This window comes from Ixodes scapularis, unplaced genomic scaffold, assembly GCF_016920785.2.
Source record: "Ixodes scapularis isolate PalLabHiFi unplaced genomic scaffold, ASM1692078v2 ptg000586l_1__unscaffolded, whole genome shotgun sequence".
NCBI classification, from domain to species: Eukaryota; Metazoa; Arthropoda; class Arachnida; order Ixodida; family Ixodidae; genus Ixodes; species Ixodes scapularis.
Genome location: NW_024610005.1, coordinates 37,520 through 52,757, shown reverse-complemented (window position 1 = coordinate 52,757; position 15,238 = coordinate 37,520). Strand labels below are relative to the sequence as shown.

General features: G+C 44.8%; 1 pseudogene; it reads left to right on the top strand.

The window, feature by feature from the left end:
* Positions 1 to 3,361: 3,361 nt before the first annotated feature.
* On the top strand, positions 3,362 to 14,533 carry LOC120850596 (annotated as a pseudogene).
* The last annotated feature ends 705 nt before the right edge of the window (positions 14,534 to 15,238 follow it).

The window sequence follows — 15,238 nt, the reverse complement described above, 5'->3', positions numbered from 1 at the left end:
CGGGGAAAGGAATAGCAGTCTGAAAATGACGTCATTGATTCACCAACAGGTCACAGCTCACCCGCTGTCAGCCAGCTGAGAGGCTGTCGATTGCATTTTTTTGGCAACAGTTTCAGTAGGGATCGCGGCGTCCTTTTGACGTTATATTTTGCCACTGACCCCACTTTTCTCGACTTTTCTCTACTCAAAAGTTTTTTCTTTTTCTTCTCGACTTCTGAGACCAGTTATTTTAAACAGGAAAAACAAAATCTAGTCTGCCTTAGAATGTCGTTTAATGTTCCCGCTGTAAAGAAATATTATCGCATGCACCGTCCCCGTCCTTCTATATGATCGGGATCACGTTCATTACAAGTCAGAATGGTGATGCAAGTAATCAAATTAAAACATAATCAGAGCCTTTAGGCTCTTTGAGCGGTTACTAACGTAAGCCCGTGGCTGTGGTAAACTTCGAATGCACAGATCGCACGGAGTGGCGCTAGAGCAACACGTGACTGTTCGGTATGGCCGCGAATTGAAAGTTCTGACAATTCTCAATATCCATCCGATGTTTTCTGCAACAAGTAGGAGATGAAGAGGAAAGACTTGTGCACACGCTTAAATATAGTATATATTTTAGACAAGACGTATCGTAAGTATGAAAATTATTTTCCAGTTCAGCGAAGAATTGTCAATTGTTTGGACAGTAATTGTGTAATAATATTCGAACCGTGGCTTTTGTGAAAAACGCTAAACCTAACTGCAGTGTTCGGTGAATAAGCCAAACAAAAAATGAAAGACGTTTACAAAACTTTGTAATGCAAAACTAGGGCGCCGTTCGTGAGGTATTTTGATTCTTAGATATACTGAGTTAAGGAATTTTAGGAAGAAATATCCACATTTAGAAATGTGGACCTTAAAATACTGCGTAAATAATATAAATTATATTTTTAAATAAATATTTGTTCTTATATTATTTCTATGTGGAGGAAGAGGGGAAGAATAAGTGAACAAGTAAGGCGTAGAGCTCAGTAGAGACATTAAGGAACCGGACCCTAAATGGGGGGCAAACACGGGGGTTACGGTACGACACGTCCCTTTTATATGCCCTGCATCTCGAGTTCTATAATGCCAAATGTTAACCGCCTTCACTCTCTTATTGCTCGTTAAAAAAATGCAGAAGTAATTTTTTGGTGTTAAAGGGAAGCTACGGAGCTTCTTGGAAAAAATGAGTTAGAAGTGAATTCTAGTGTATCTTTACCCCATGAACCCGAATACCCAAACCATTTGCGGCGTAAGTATTGTTAAACGCGAGAAAAACGCGAAAGACAGTCGCTGTCCATGACGTCATCGACGGCTCTTTTGGCTGCCCAAGGCTAGGGGGGCGGGGCTTCAGCCCTATTTTGAAATTGCTCTTGTGGCTCTCCGGCGCGTCGCATTGAAATATAATTTTGATATCTGTTATTCTAAAGGCCAAATGAACGCAATTCAAGCGTTTTTTCTCAAATGTAGAAGTGCCCCATCTTCCCTTTAAGTTTATTGAACCCCGAAAATTAAATGGTTAGGTTATTCTTTAAATAGAATGCTAAAAGTCTACTTTAAATATACACCAAGCTTCTCTATTTGTTACAGCTCTAGTAAGTGTAGCCATGAATTGACTAATGTTGATCATATTCATCTGGCGACAAGGCGACACTGCAAAAGTTATTGCGAATTCGATTCTTCAATGCCAGTGGCACCGGCAACAAGAAAGGCGCCGGCGGCACGTTACGCGACCTTCAGCACTCTAACATGAGATGGGAGTTTACTTCGTCGCTTGCCCGCGAGTCACCGCTAATAGCATTTTTGACCTGTTTTCTTTGGTTAGGCCTAGCTAACGCAAATTATCACCTAAAAGTGCCACTGAGAGAAACATATATAATTTTATCCTGGCACTCCATTTGGGTCGGATTTAACCATCCGGACGAAAAACGTGCATTTTTCTGAGTCAACGCTTCGATTGGCGCCTAGCTTTAAAAAGAAATATGAATATAACCGTCACTCCTGAGCTGCATGATGTACTCAATTTTCGGCCTTAGCTCAGGAATAGAAAAAGAAAAATATAACTGAAGGCCGTTTTAGACAGAAAACGGTCCTCCGTAGCTTCGCCACTGTCGCCATCTTGCTAACCTTACAGCATCAACGATGTAAAATAGCTTGTGGCTGTTGCCGCAATCGCTTATATCCTCACTTCTCATAGGGCGCGTCCAGTAGCGCCTCCTTGCCTCCGAACACCTCAGACCTGTCGGAGTGCCTACTGAACAGCTCAATAAGGCCATTAGGGCGCCGCTCCTGCCACGGCACGGCCAAGTTTTGCAATACGCTGTCGTATTTCCGCTTCCGACAGAATTTCGCGCGCGCGCTGCAAAAATAGCGCGCGCTCCATCATGGCAGCGGACGGAAACAGCCTACTCGTTCATATTTTGCTTGACGATGAGTTTGCTTCGATGAGTTGTTGTATCAGCAAAGAAGAGCTATGCGAAGAAGAGTGAAATAGGTGCTTGGCACCCTCAAGCAAGTAATCCCTAAAGGTATATCTGCACCCATGGTGCAGCAAAATACTTTCCTATAACATACGCTTCCTCAAATTCTACCGAGCCTTCGGGCTCCGGTAAGATTAGGGGAATCGAAGGATTTGTTTTCGAAGGTGTTCCACGCTATACAGACATACAGTTCAAGGAACACTTAAAGATGTACAAATAAACGTTCGAGGTAACCGCGCACCGTTCACAATGCATGCAGTGATTTCTGTAGTCGGAATTCCTTTTTAGACTTCAGAAAAAAAAAAAAATTGCAAGGAAGGCGCGATTAATTTTATTTCAAGTATTAAAATTTAAAACTAATATTTTCCATTGCAGGCAGCCAGTGGAAACGGGCACATATGCCAGCCTTTGAATCAATGAAGTCATAGCAGTTAAAAAAAATAGATTTTCGCAAATTAAAAAAGTCGAGAAAAATTGATTACATGAAGAAATACGAATAAATACCCAGTCAGAACCAAAATATGGAAAAAAGCTAGCAGCTTGAAATGTTTGCTAATTAATGAGCCTGTAAGAAGAAAGTCATTTAGAGTATTAGATTGCGTAATTTATTTCGGAAAAGGGGGGGGGCGGGTGTTTAGTTTAAATTATTCTAGGTTGAGCGTTTTACCCTCCCCTTCTGCATGCCATGGAGCAACAATTATTCACACTTCTAGGTCAAATGCATGCATATCCAATATCCTGGACATTTTCTTTTAGCTATAAGAAATAGCCAAATAGCATACAACCTAGCACTATCATACTGTGTGCTATGTTGTTTTTTTTTGTTGTTTTTTTTATTAAAAGTTCCGTTTTACACATTCCAGATGCTGGTTACGTTGACTGACTCCAACGTCAACAAGGCAATTGCAGCCAAGATATCTACTGCCTCGAAGGTCCTGATAACGTTATCGCTTTTGGGAAACCAGAAATCCCACCGCGGTGCTGCGGACCGGTTGGAAGTGCTTAGAAGCACACTTCACTTTATAGTTGCAGAGGTTGTAGCAGTGTGGGCACGACGTGCATCGTCCAGAGACATGTACAAATCTACGCCAAAAGTTATTGGAGTAGAGTAGAAATTACGCATTTGTAATAGTAATTGAGTAAAGTACTAACTGCTGTAAAAAAAGCGAGTTACTTTGAACTTACTTTCGAAGTTACCTTTTATGTTTTTGTGTTAGCAAAATGAGCAGCAGTTTTTTTTACGTAAAAAACCCTGTGAGCCTAAAATAAATACAGTCATTTTATGGGTTGCGTTTTCACCAAAATAGTATACTCGCTTGCAGAAGCGATTGAGTTTCAAAGTTCTTGATAGGAGAGTTTTCCCCTTTTCCTCCTAAAGACGTCCCCAGCCAAGCTAGAAAGACGTTCCATCGACGTGCTGGATGGAACGGTAGCGTTGAATTTGAGAAACAACCTGTGCAGGGTCGGGGTGCCCATGACGAAACATGCAAGGTTTGCCTCGGCCCTAGAGGGTCTTTTATAACAAACTCCCCTACTTTTTTTTTTCTTCGGCAAGTTCCCGCAGTGAAAGCAGGTGTTTGGAGAGTGGCGTCTCCACGGACCCCGAGCCCCGCAGGGGGGCGCCTGCACCCTAGGTGCTAGGTGCTTGGTGAGTAGCGTGACCAGAGACCCCAGCCACGTGGGCCACCATACCCGCACGCAGGGGGCATCTACTTTAGTAGGTGCTTGGTGAGTGGCGTCACTACGAACCCCGAGCCATGTGGGTTCCCCCACCCACGTCTGGCTGTGCGTGGCGTACCCGTGTCTGGGGAAAAGGGGACCCTGGTGGTTGAGCTGAGCCCGGGGTATGTTCGGACCCATCGGGGCCCCCCGGGCGAGGCAATACACCACTTCGGTCCCTGCTTCTCGTAGACGGGTGTCCTGGCTTGGCCCGACCAGGATGATTCAGTCAGTCGCCTCTTCTACCCTCTTTTTCCTTCTTTCACTTTTCCCCTCACTTCTTCCTCTTTTCTTCTACACTCTCATCCTTCCTTTTTCACCTTCTTAGGCGGCAAGGGCCGACCTTGAGTGGAAACAGGTCCTGTCCCTGCAACCACACTAGGGTATAGTGCCTGGGCAGCACTGGTAGTGTAATTTCTTTCTTGCTACGGCACATTACCTACCCCCTTGTTGGGCTCCGTGGTGGGCGGTGCACCCGGGCACTGAATTTCCTTCCCATCTGTATGGGTTCTAAGCTAAAACAAACTGATTGGCCTCCTAAAAGAGTCCGCGCCGTAGCCCTTTCAACGTTCCTAAACAAAGACAACTCAAACTCCAACGACTACTTCACCAGGTTTTTGTGCTGCATTCTGAGGACACTGCTAAACCACTGTCCAAGGTATCTCCTTTCATTGTTGCTAAGGCTCTCCAAAGCACACTAGAATCAAAATATGAAGCCAAGAAGCTCTTTTCGGGTGACCTCCTTGTGAAGGTAATCCAAAAATTCTAGGCCACAGCTCTCCTGACCATTCAAACTATCCATGACATCAAGGTGACTGTTTCTCCTCACCACACACTCAACACCATTTGGGGTGTAATATCGGAGGATGATCTGGCTGACAGCTCCGAAAAAGAAATTGTGGAGGGCCTGCAGGCTCAAGGTGTTGTTGCCGCAAAACAAATAAAAATCCGACGGAATGTCGAGGGACGACCCACTAGGCACAGAATTCTAGCCTTAGAGAACTTCGCTGCCACCTTCAGTGTTAGCAGGCTACATCAATTGCAAAGTGCGGCCGTACATTCCAAATCCTCTCCGCGGCTTCCGTTGCCAGCGCTACGGCCATGGCTCGCGCTTTTGCCGTGGTCGTGAGACCTGTGCCAGATGCAGTGGCAAAGACAACCCTGCTGATGCTTGCAGAGCAGACTACAATTGCGCCAACTGTGACGGTGACAACCCAGCATACTCAAGGGCTTGTGCCCAATTCAAGAAAGAAAAGGAAATTATTGCACTCAAAGTGAAGGAAAGCATTAGTTACCAGGATGCGAAGCGTCGTCTCTCCGCTTTTCAGAGAGGCTATTTTGCCGAGGCGGTGTCCAGCAGGGGACCTGCACCGTCCAAGGCGTCAGTGGCGACCCAGGTGTCTTTTCCAGACCATGGGAAACCGCTGCGGTCCCCTTCGCCCAGGCTGAAAATTTCTCTGCCTGGGCATTCACTTGCAGCTGCAAAAGTAGCTGCACACCCCGTGGTACAAAAGACCAAGGTGCCACTAAGGCGATGGAGGTGACCCCATTGTCCCTTCCTCTTGCGCCGTCCTTACATGCAGGGGAGCGAGCCCCTCGCTCTGCATCTCTGGGGAGGACTTCGCCGAGGAAGCAGCACGTTTTACGCGCAGTGGACGGCTCAAACGGGGCAGTGGGTCGGCCTGGTACGTCGACCGCCCCCTCAGCAGGGCAAGGCAGAGGCCGGGGGTTTCCCCCACGGTCGTCTGATTGCTCTCAGGGTCCTCGCAAGCTTGCCAAGAAGGCTTTGGATGCAGAGATGACAGCTGATGCTGGCACCTTTTCTGCTCCAGAAATGAACCTAGATGAGATGAATTGGCAGACAGTAAATCGAAATCAGAAGGGGAAAAAAACAATAGTTCCTCCAAAATGATTTTTTTTTCCTTAGCCCGTTCTTGAATAAGGGTACTTTCATAAAGAATGACTGCAGTCATTCAGTGGAACTGTCGCGGCCTTTTGAGGAACTTTGACGATGTGGAGTTCCTCTTGGAGGAACAACGGCCACAAGCTCTATGTCTGCAGGAAACTCATCTCAATGCAAGTCATACAAATTTTCTTAGGCGGTATTCCATTTTTAGAAAAGAAAGAGACGATGCATCTGTTTCAGCAGGAGGGGTTGCAGTTATTGCTCCCAAGCACATCCCCTGCTGTGCGATCGACTTAGACACTGGACTGGAGGCAGTGGCGGTGCGCCTCCTCCTTCACAATGTGGTCAATGTGTGTTCCTTGTACTTACCTCCATCTTTTGCTCTTACCTTAAGCGATTTTAATGATCTTTTACTCCAACTCCCGGAGCCCTTTCTTTTACTTGGAGACTTTAACGCCCACAACTCTCTATGGGGCAGTGACACGTTGACGCCCGTGGTCGAATGATAGAATCAATTTTAACGTCTCATTCACTTTGCCTTTTTAACACAGGAGAACCAACCTATTTTAGCCCATCCTCATTATCATTCTCGTGTATTGATCTTTCCATTTGTAGCGCTTCCATTTTCACTTCCTTTACATAGGTCGCAGATACTAACCCACATGGAAGCGATTACTTTCCGATTTTCTTTAAAAACAACCTTCCCCCAAATTGCGTGCCGATGCGGACTGCCCGTTGGAAGTTCGAGGAAGCAGTTGGTTTGTTTTTACTGAGGCGACTCAGCTTGCATGTACATCATTTGATAAAATATCGGTGGACCAAGTTACTAAACTTCTAAGTGAGTCTATTCTTTATGCGGCATCTCTTGCTATTCCTATGACTTCCACGCATCTGCCTCGGAGACCCAAGCCGTGGTGGAATGAAGAGTTTTCTGAATCTAGAAAGAAACAAAACAGAGCGTGGGGTATTTTTCGACGTTACCTCACGCAGAGTAATCTCCTCACGTTTAAACATATGAAAGCTCGGACAAGATGCGTTCGCCGCCAATCTAGGCGAAAGAATTTCCAGGGGTACGCTCTTCAATTAATAGTACTGCAACTCTGAAAGAAGTCTGGGATAAAGTTCATCGGATCGAGGGGCGATACCATGCTTTCACAGACCCGCTTCTCTCCCACAATGGGGTCTGTCCAGAGAGTCTAGAGGGTGAGGCCAATCTTCTTGGTCAGCATTTTGCTCGTGTATCAAGTTCGGGAAACTCTTCCTCAGCATTTCTTAGATACAAAGAGCGAGCAGAAGCGCATGCCGTGAAGACCTTAGGTGCCGTTTGTGAGGCTTACAATTAACCTTTCACGCAGCATGAACTCGAAATGGTCCTTCGCTCAACAAAGCCGTCAGCTCCTGGACCTGATGGTATCGTCTACTGGATGCTTACGCATTTTCACCCTTCTACACTACTTCTTATTTTATACCTCTTCAATCGTGTCTGGCAAGAGGTCAGATTTCCACTGCCATGGAAGGTAGCCACAGTCGTACCAATTCTGAAACCCGGGAAGGATGCTTCCTCCGCATCTAGCTACCGTCCAATTGCCCTCACCAGTTGCCTAAGCAAGACATTTGAACGCATCATTAATGAAAGGCTCATGTACTTTTTAGAAAAAAGAAAACATTTTAGATAAAAATCCATGTGGGTTCCTTTTCTGCCATTCCATAGTTGACCATTTGGCGCGCCTTGAAACTACAACTCGTGAAACTTTTGTTAATAAACAACACTGCTTATCAGTGTTTTTTTGACTTCGAGAAGGCATACGACACAACATGACGCTATGGAATTCTTCGTGACTTGTATGAATTAGGGGTACGTGGGAGGTTGCTTGCTATCATCAAGAGCTATCTATCTGAGCGAACCTTTTCTGTGAAGTTGGGCACTGCTCTCTCCAGAGAATTTGTTCAGGAGACTGGAGTTCCGCAAGGCGGTGTCTTGAGTGTTACACTCTTTATAGTCAAGATGAACTCAATAGCCCGGTCTATACCTCCATCTGTGCTGGGATAAAGCCTAGCTTTATCCCAGCACAGATGGCTGCGATAAAGCCTAGCATTATCCCTCTATCGCGATGAGAAACAGGAATTCGGCAGAGTCTATAGGGATGGACAGTAAGTTCTCAGTTGATAAAGTTGCAAGGACGGTGGCAACATGGGATTTTAACTGCGTACGTTGTGATTTTTCATTAACAAAGTTCAATAGGAAGGATACCCCAACTGATATCATGCGACAAGAATTTTTCTAACTTCACAAGGAACACGATTCTCATTCCCACTACTACACGGACGGCACAAAAACTGAATCATTTCTTGGCTGTGCCATGATTGGCCCTTCAGTAAGAAGTGTTCGTAGGCTTAATTCGTCCGCTACTGTTTTCACTGCTGAACTGCATGGCCTTCCGCTTGCAGTAGATCATATCATCCAAACAAGTAACTCTCGGTCAGTTGTATATACAGATTCCCTGAGTGCTTTACGGGCTCCGACATCGCTTGAAACCCCAAAGAATGCCCTCGTTGTTTTACTACAAAACAAAATAGTAGCAGCAACCAGGAAAGGACATAATGTTCTATTCTGCTGGGTACCGAGCGATGTCGGAATCCAGAGAACGAAGAAGTAGATCGTGCTGCGGGCACTTCTGGCTCCCGTGCTGTAGACATTAGTAGCATCCCATACAGCGATTACTGGGCCCTAATTAAATGCCATGTTAAAGCCCAGTGGCAAGCAGAATGGAGCCTACAGGTGTCAAACAACCTGCACATGATTAAACCTTTTCTTAATGAGTGGCAGAGTGCTAGGCGCAGAGACAGGTTTTATGAGGTAGTCCTTTGTCCACTACGCATAGGACACACGCGGCTCACGCACGGACACTTTTGACGTGGGGAGGACCCTCCTGAATGTGAACATTGCCAGGAACCGCTGAGTGTCTCACATATCTTTCTAGAAAGTCCTGCGTATGAAGAAAAACGCTTCCACTGCTTTTTCCAACTCTACAAAGAGCGTGTTCCTTTACACCTATGTGTGTTACTTGGAAATGAGCCACTACTCCAACCCGCCCAGGTTTTTAAGTTTTTAAAAAGTGTTGATCTTTTACGCAAATTGTAGCATTGTTTATAATGTATGGTCCTACTCTTATTTTATACATTTTGCAAATTACCAGCTACTAAAGCTCTTTCTTCTCCAAAACCCTCTTCTACAATAGTATCATTTCTTGACGCATCATAGCCTTAGCTGCTTTTGCGCCACAAAACACCAATCTACCACTACTAATATTCTTCGGCAAGTTGGGATTGTTACGACTGGTCCCTCTCTATTCTCACGACGTTCGGAGAGTACGCTGAGCGAGTGCACCTGACCATCAAGGGTTCAAATCTCGCGCCACGACGATGAGATAATCCGGACGACTGCGCGTCTCATTGCAGTGCTAATGCTACGCTGCTGAAAAAACAACAACATTGTTTTGGCTTAACAGAAGATAAAACGACGTACACTTCGCCGCAGACGCCGGGTCCAACAAAAGGATCTCGCAAGGGTGACTCGCAATCGGCGCCGGCAACTACGGTATCCTGACGCGCCAGATACGCATGACAAGTAAACAAAAGGTAAGGGCGGAAACGAGCTGGTGGTGGTTAAACATTTCGACAAAAACCCCGAGACTGGGACAAAAAGGGACGGACAAACACAAAGTCTCAAACACAGCTGAATTTTATTTGCCAAGGAAGGGTGCTCATATAGGCGTCAAATCCTACACAAATCAAAAGAGACGAAGGAAAGAGAGGGAGAAACCTTCACAAACAAAAGAGACGAAAGAAAAAAGAGGGAGAATTGGGAAAACCCTTGCCACAAGCAGTACAACAAAAAACAAGCATTACAATAGAACTGAAAAGTTTATACAAAAACAAAAGCTAAGTAGAAGGACTAAAGTGCATTAGTCCCCAAGAGACCCCAACACTACAACAGGTCGCTTGTACAAAAACAAAAGCAAAGTAGAAGGACCAAAGTGCATTAGTCCTCAAGAAACCCCAACACTATAACAGGAAGGACGCAACGAACCAACGACCAGGAAACAACAAAGCGAAAAGACTTAAAATCGGACAAAGGCCTCAACACATCAATTGACAGGACGCGCAGACATCAAATTTGTAAAAACTTTCTTTGTTCTTTATCTATTGTGAGGGATGGCTTATTTACCGCATTCCCATGATTCATGATTGTTATAGATTCTTTTATCAAACGCTTCCGATCATCCTTTTCTGATAAGATGACTGTTGTTGAGTCCCAGTTGGGTAGACAATTATTGCATTCAACTACATGTTTTGATACTTCCGAATAAGGATCTTTGTTTTTGACACAACGTTTGTGTTCGGTGAGACGATCGTTTATACAGCGCTTGGTTTGTCCTATGTAGCATAATCCGGAATCAAACGGGATCCTGTATACTACTCCTGACACACAACTGACCTCTTTTTCCTTGTGTTTTTTGGTGCACCCTGCTCTGGCGGAAGCAAACGGAGTCAAACGATTCAGTTTGTAATCATTGCTGAAAACCGTGCTAATACCATACTTATTACCAATAGATTTAAGATTATGTGAAATCTGGTGAAAAAACGGAACAACTACAGGCTTTGTGGGTTGAAGAACACTTAGGCACTTTTTCTTGAGGGAGATGAGAAACAACAACTGATTGAACACATAATCTTGAGGGTACCCAGCGGCTTTAAAACGGTCAAACAGGCGCTTGAGAGCAGACTCAATAAAGTGGGAACATGATTTTTTCAGAGCACTGTTGACCAAATTGCGTACTATGCCAGCCTTTACATGTTTTGAGTGACAACTGTGAAATGGAAGGAGAGGTTTTGCATTTGGCTTGCCGTATTCCCAGCACAAATTGGATGGATGTGTCAGCTGTAGATCTAAAAATTGTAAGATACCCCCCTCTGGTCTATCTACAGAAAACTTTAATTCTGGAGAACTGTTAAGGGCAGCCTTTTCAAGTGACGCCGCTAAATTAGGATCGGTACTGCATATCAAAAGGTCGTCGACGTACCGCCTTACAAGAACGTCGCTGGGAGAACGGTTCCGGACGATGTCATGGAGCGTTAGGTCTAGATAACTTAAATATATCTCTGACAAAATTGGAGCAACTGCCGAACCTATGCATATTCCACGTTTCTGAATGAAATCTCGATTATTGCGTTGAACAACAGTTGCTTTTAAATATAGTTCAAGAATCCTAAGGAAGTCGGCTACCCCCATCCCAGAATGTGACTGGAATCTAACAAGATTGTTTTCAAGAAACTGACCTACGCGTTCAAGTAACATCTTAGGTTCTAGCGAATAATATAAGTCTTTGATATCCATCGAGAAAAGAGTCCAGCGCTTACTATGAAAAGGCTCCAATTCTGTCACTAAGTCATCTCAGCAACGTAGGGTCAATGGACTTCCGACATATAAACCACTCAAGGCCTTTTGAAGAAAGGACGACACTAGTTTTTGTCAAGTGCCGTCCTCATTCACACAACTCGAAGAGGAAGGTCCACCTTATGTTCCTTCAAGAAAAACTTGATTCCAAAAGGGACTTTTGAGGTTACTGTCATTTTGGAAACCAAGGCAGGAAATTCATTGTCTTTCATTATTCTTACAATTTCCCGCTTAATCTGTCTTAGGTTTCCATTGAACTGCCTCAACAACCCCTATATGGCTAAATCTGATTTTTTTCGGAACTCATTCATTGGTAAAACAGCAAATTTCCCAGATTTGTCAGTTTCGAGAGGCATGATGTCCTTTTCTTTCAACTCATTTTTCACGGAGGTAACTTTTCGAAAATCCCTACGGTCAGTCCGGTAAGATGGATCTACTAAGGAAGACATTATTTTCATCGAGGTTGATTCCAATGCAGTTTTTTCAGCAGGGTTGGGTAAAACATTTGACAAACTGTGGATGGCTGAAACGATATCGATTCTAGACGGTTTCACCTTTTCGCAGAATTTAGGACCGTTGGCGAGGCACTCTTGAGTTTGCTTTGTTAACTGAAGGCCGAAGGGATTGACGGTTAACCCAGCCACTTTTGAAACTACTGAGGAGAGAAACGGTTTTGAAACATACATAGGACGAATGTTCCCACGCAGAGTACGGAACGTAACATTGTAGTCTCTTTTTTTTAACAATTGCCATTGTGTGTAGAGAGGTGAACAGCCAAACTTCTCACCGATGAGTGCTGTCCACAGATTTTCGCTGAGCTGGTTCACAGTCCTTAGGTGATCCCTGGTGCAGGCCCGGTAGTCGTTGAGCAGTTTCTTTTTCTGATGCCAGCCGACCTGCATGGAAGCCAGGTAACCGAAGCGATCCGGGTCGACGTACGTGATCCTCAGGCACATGCCGATGTAAGCAATCTCTGCTTCCAGGTGGGCGATCCGGTGGCCAAGCTTGCATAAAACCCACAACGAATGGGAGTACACTTGCGAAACGGGCAGGGAGTGAACGGAAGAAAACGTAAAGGGGACGAAGTTTGCATCTTGTAGAATTAGTGAACAAAAGGTAAGGGCGCAAACGAGCTGGTGGTGGTTAAACATTTCGACAAAACCCCCGAGACTGGGACTAAAAGGGACGGACAAACACAAAGTCTCAGGACCGTTGGCGAGGCACTCTTGAGTTTGCTTCGTTAACTGAAGGCCGAAGGGATTGACGGTTAACCCAGTCACTTTTGAAACTACTGAGGAGAGAAACGGTTTTCAAACATACATAGGACGAATGTTCCCACGCAAAGTACGGAACGTAACATTGTAGTCTCTCCTTTTTAACAATTGCCATTGTGTGTAGAGAGGCTGTGTTTGAGACTGTGTTTGAGACTTCGTGTTTGTCCGTCCCTTTTTGTCCCAGTCTCGGGGTTTTTGTCGAAATGTATGACAAGTGAATCGTTTTCAACAAAGAGGAGGTCTCCCTGGCGTGGAAGGTCGGACGAACGCAAAGGACTACGTGAACAAGCATCGTCGCGCGTACAGTGGTAACTGGAACCGAGAACGTGCTCTCATGAACGGATTATCCGTGTCTGCGTTTGTGCGCGGAGTCCGGCTTTGCAAAGGCGTATGTGCTGACGACGAGTCAACCATGGGAACAGGCGTTCAGCTGCGAGGTCATTCCAATGGCGCCTCCCATGGAACCCTCAAAACGCTTGAGGCAGAAGTCACTAATGCACACAACATGAATACAACAAAAACCCTCGGAGTGTCCCCGTCCTTCACGGTCGCAACTGGAGGCGTGGCACCTGCGTGCATTACCAGATTAGGTCAATACCCGACCAAGTCTTGTCGAGCATCTCTTCCTGCGTTCGTGCCCACCGGTGTTGTTTTGGCTGCTCGTCGCTACTTTGGCCCAAGGACGAATCTAATGCAGTTTGTACGATTTCCAAGTATAAGTGCATGCGAACGGAATGCGAGGGGGCCCCTTGTTCGGTAATGCCACTTCCTCTGCCGGCGTTTAATTTATTTCTGCGCTCAGACTTTTGTGATGAGCAAAATTAGCGCTTGATTTTGAAAGTAGTTAGTAATTTGAGTAGAAGCAACCTAAAAAACGTAGTTAAATTAATCTACTAATTACCCAATAAAGTTGTAATTGAAAGTTACCAAGTTACTTGAGAAAGTAGTTAAATTACAGTAGTTTGAGTAGAGTAGTTGAACTACGTCCAAGTCTGATCGTCCATGATGCACTGGCCGACGCAGGATGCCTAGGTGGCCGGCCACTTTGAACAGAAGTGGAAATTTATAGGTGTTTTGGGTGCAGTCGACGGCTGTCATGAGCCCATTGAGGCCCCAAAGTTGACCAGGCAGCATACTTCAACAGAAAATAGTTTCATTCCGTCATGCTGCAGGGCTGCTGTGATAGCAGCATGGTGTTACCCTTGTACACGTTGGATCCCCAGGTCGCTTACATGATGCACGGATCTTCGCTTGGAGGACATCATTAGTTAACGTTCCATAGAGTATCACATCCTTGGAGACTCAGCATATCCACTCTAAGTCAACCTTACGCGTCCTTACAAAGTCAACAAAAATCTTACGGAAAGACAACACGATTTAACGTGACATTAAGTGCCGCACGGTCACTCGTAGAGTGAGCTTTCACCCAGGGAAAGGGAAAATTTTGACGACTCAAGTACCTCGACATGGACAACCTTCGTATGATCCCCACGTTTGTGATGGCTGCTTGTGTTGTTCACAACATTATGCTGACACCTGCGGAGCCCTTAGTTGTTCCCAGAGACAAACTGGATGACCTACGCCTAGTGCACAGAGACCCCAATATGTCGAGAGCCTCTACAGCCGAGCCGCAAAAGCCAAGCGTGATGCAATTGCTGGTCTGCTGCGTCTTGCTTGAGGCAAGATATGTTTTCATAATACAGGTCGCAGTATGAGCTCAAATTTTCATGTGCTTAGCAAGTTCAAATGAAGAAAATGAGTGAGTCTGGAGGAAGTCGACTGCAAAAGGGCGTACTTAATGGATATGTTTCATAAGTTCTAACATTTTTCTAGATTTTTATTTGCTGTAAAAAATTTTACGCCGGAAATTATAATTTATTAGTGCTACAAGTTAGCAACTGATAACACACCCAGCTTCATGCAAAGCTTAATAAATTTAAGGCGTGCAAGCTGCCTATACATCTTCAATTAGGGGTACCAAAGACCCCAGTTAAAATTTTGTCTAGACAACACTGCTTTCAACAGGTCTACAAACTTTCAATATCTTGAGCCTCCCAAAAAATATAACCTTAAATATAGTAAAAGTATACTGGAATGTGCAACAAGAAAAACATAAAACTATAGTTTCGTGCAACAGATTGCAGATTTATTCATAAATTTAAACCGCAGGCTCATTCTTAGCACTACAAATGAAACACTTGGAGTAATTTCCTGATAGGTCATAAATGCCTAAAGGAATGCTCATTTATTTTGCAGAAAAAAAACTCACAGAATGCCCAGTAGGAACAGAATCTCGTTAATGAAATGTACAGAGAGCAACCAAAATGTGGAAAAAACTATAAATCTTGGAATATTTTCTGCTCACTACTATGTCCATACTTTC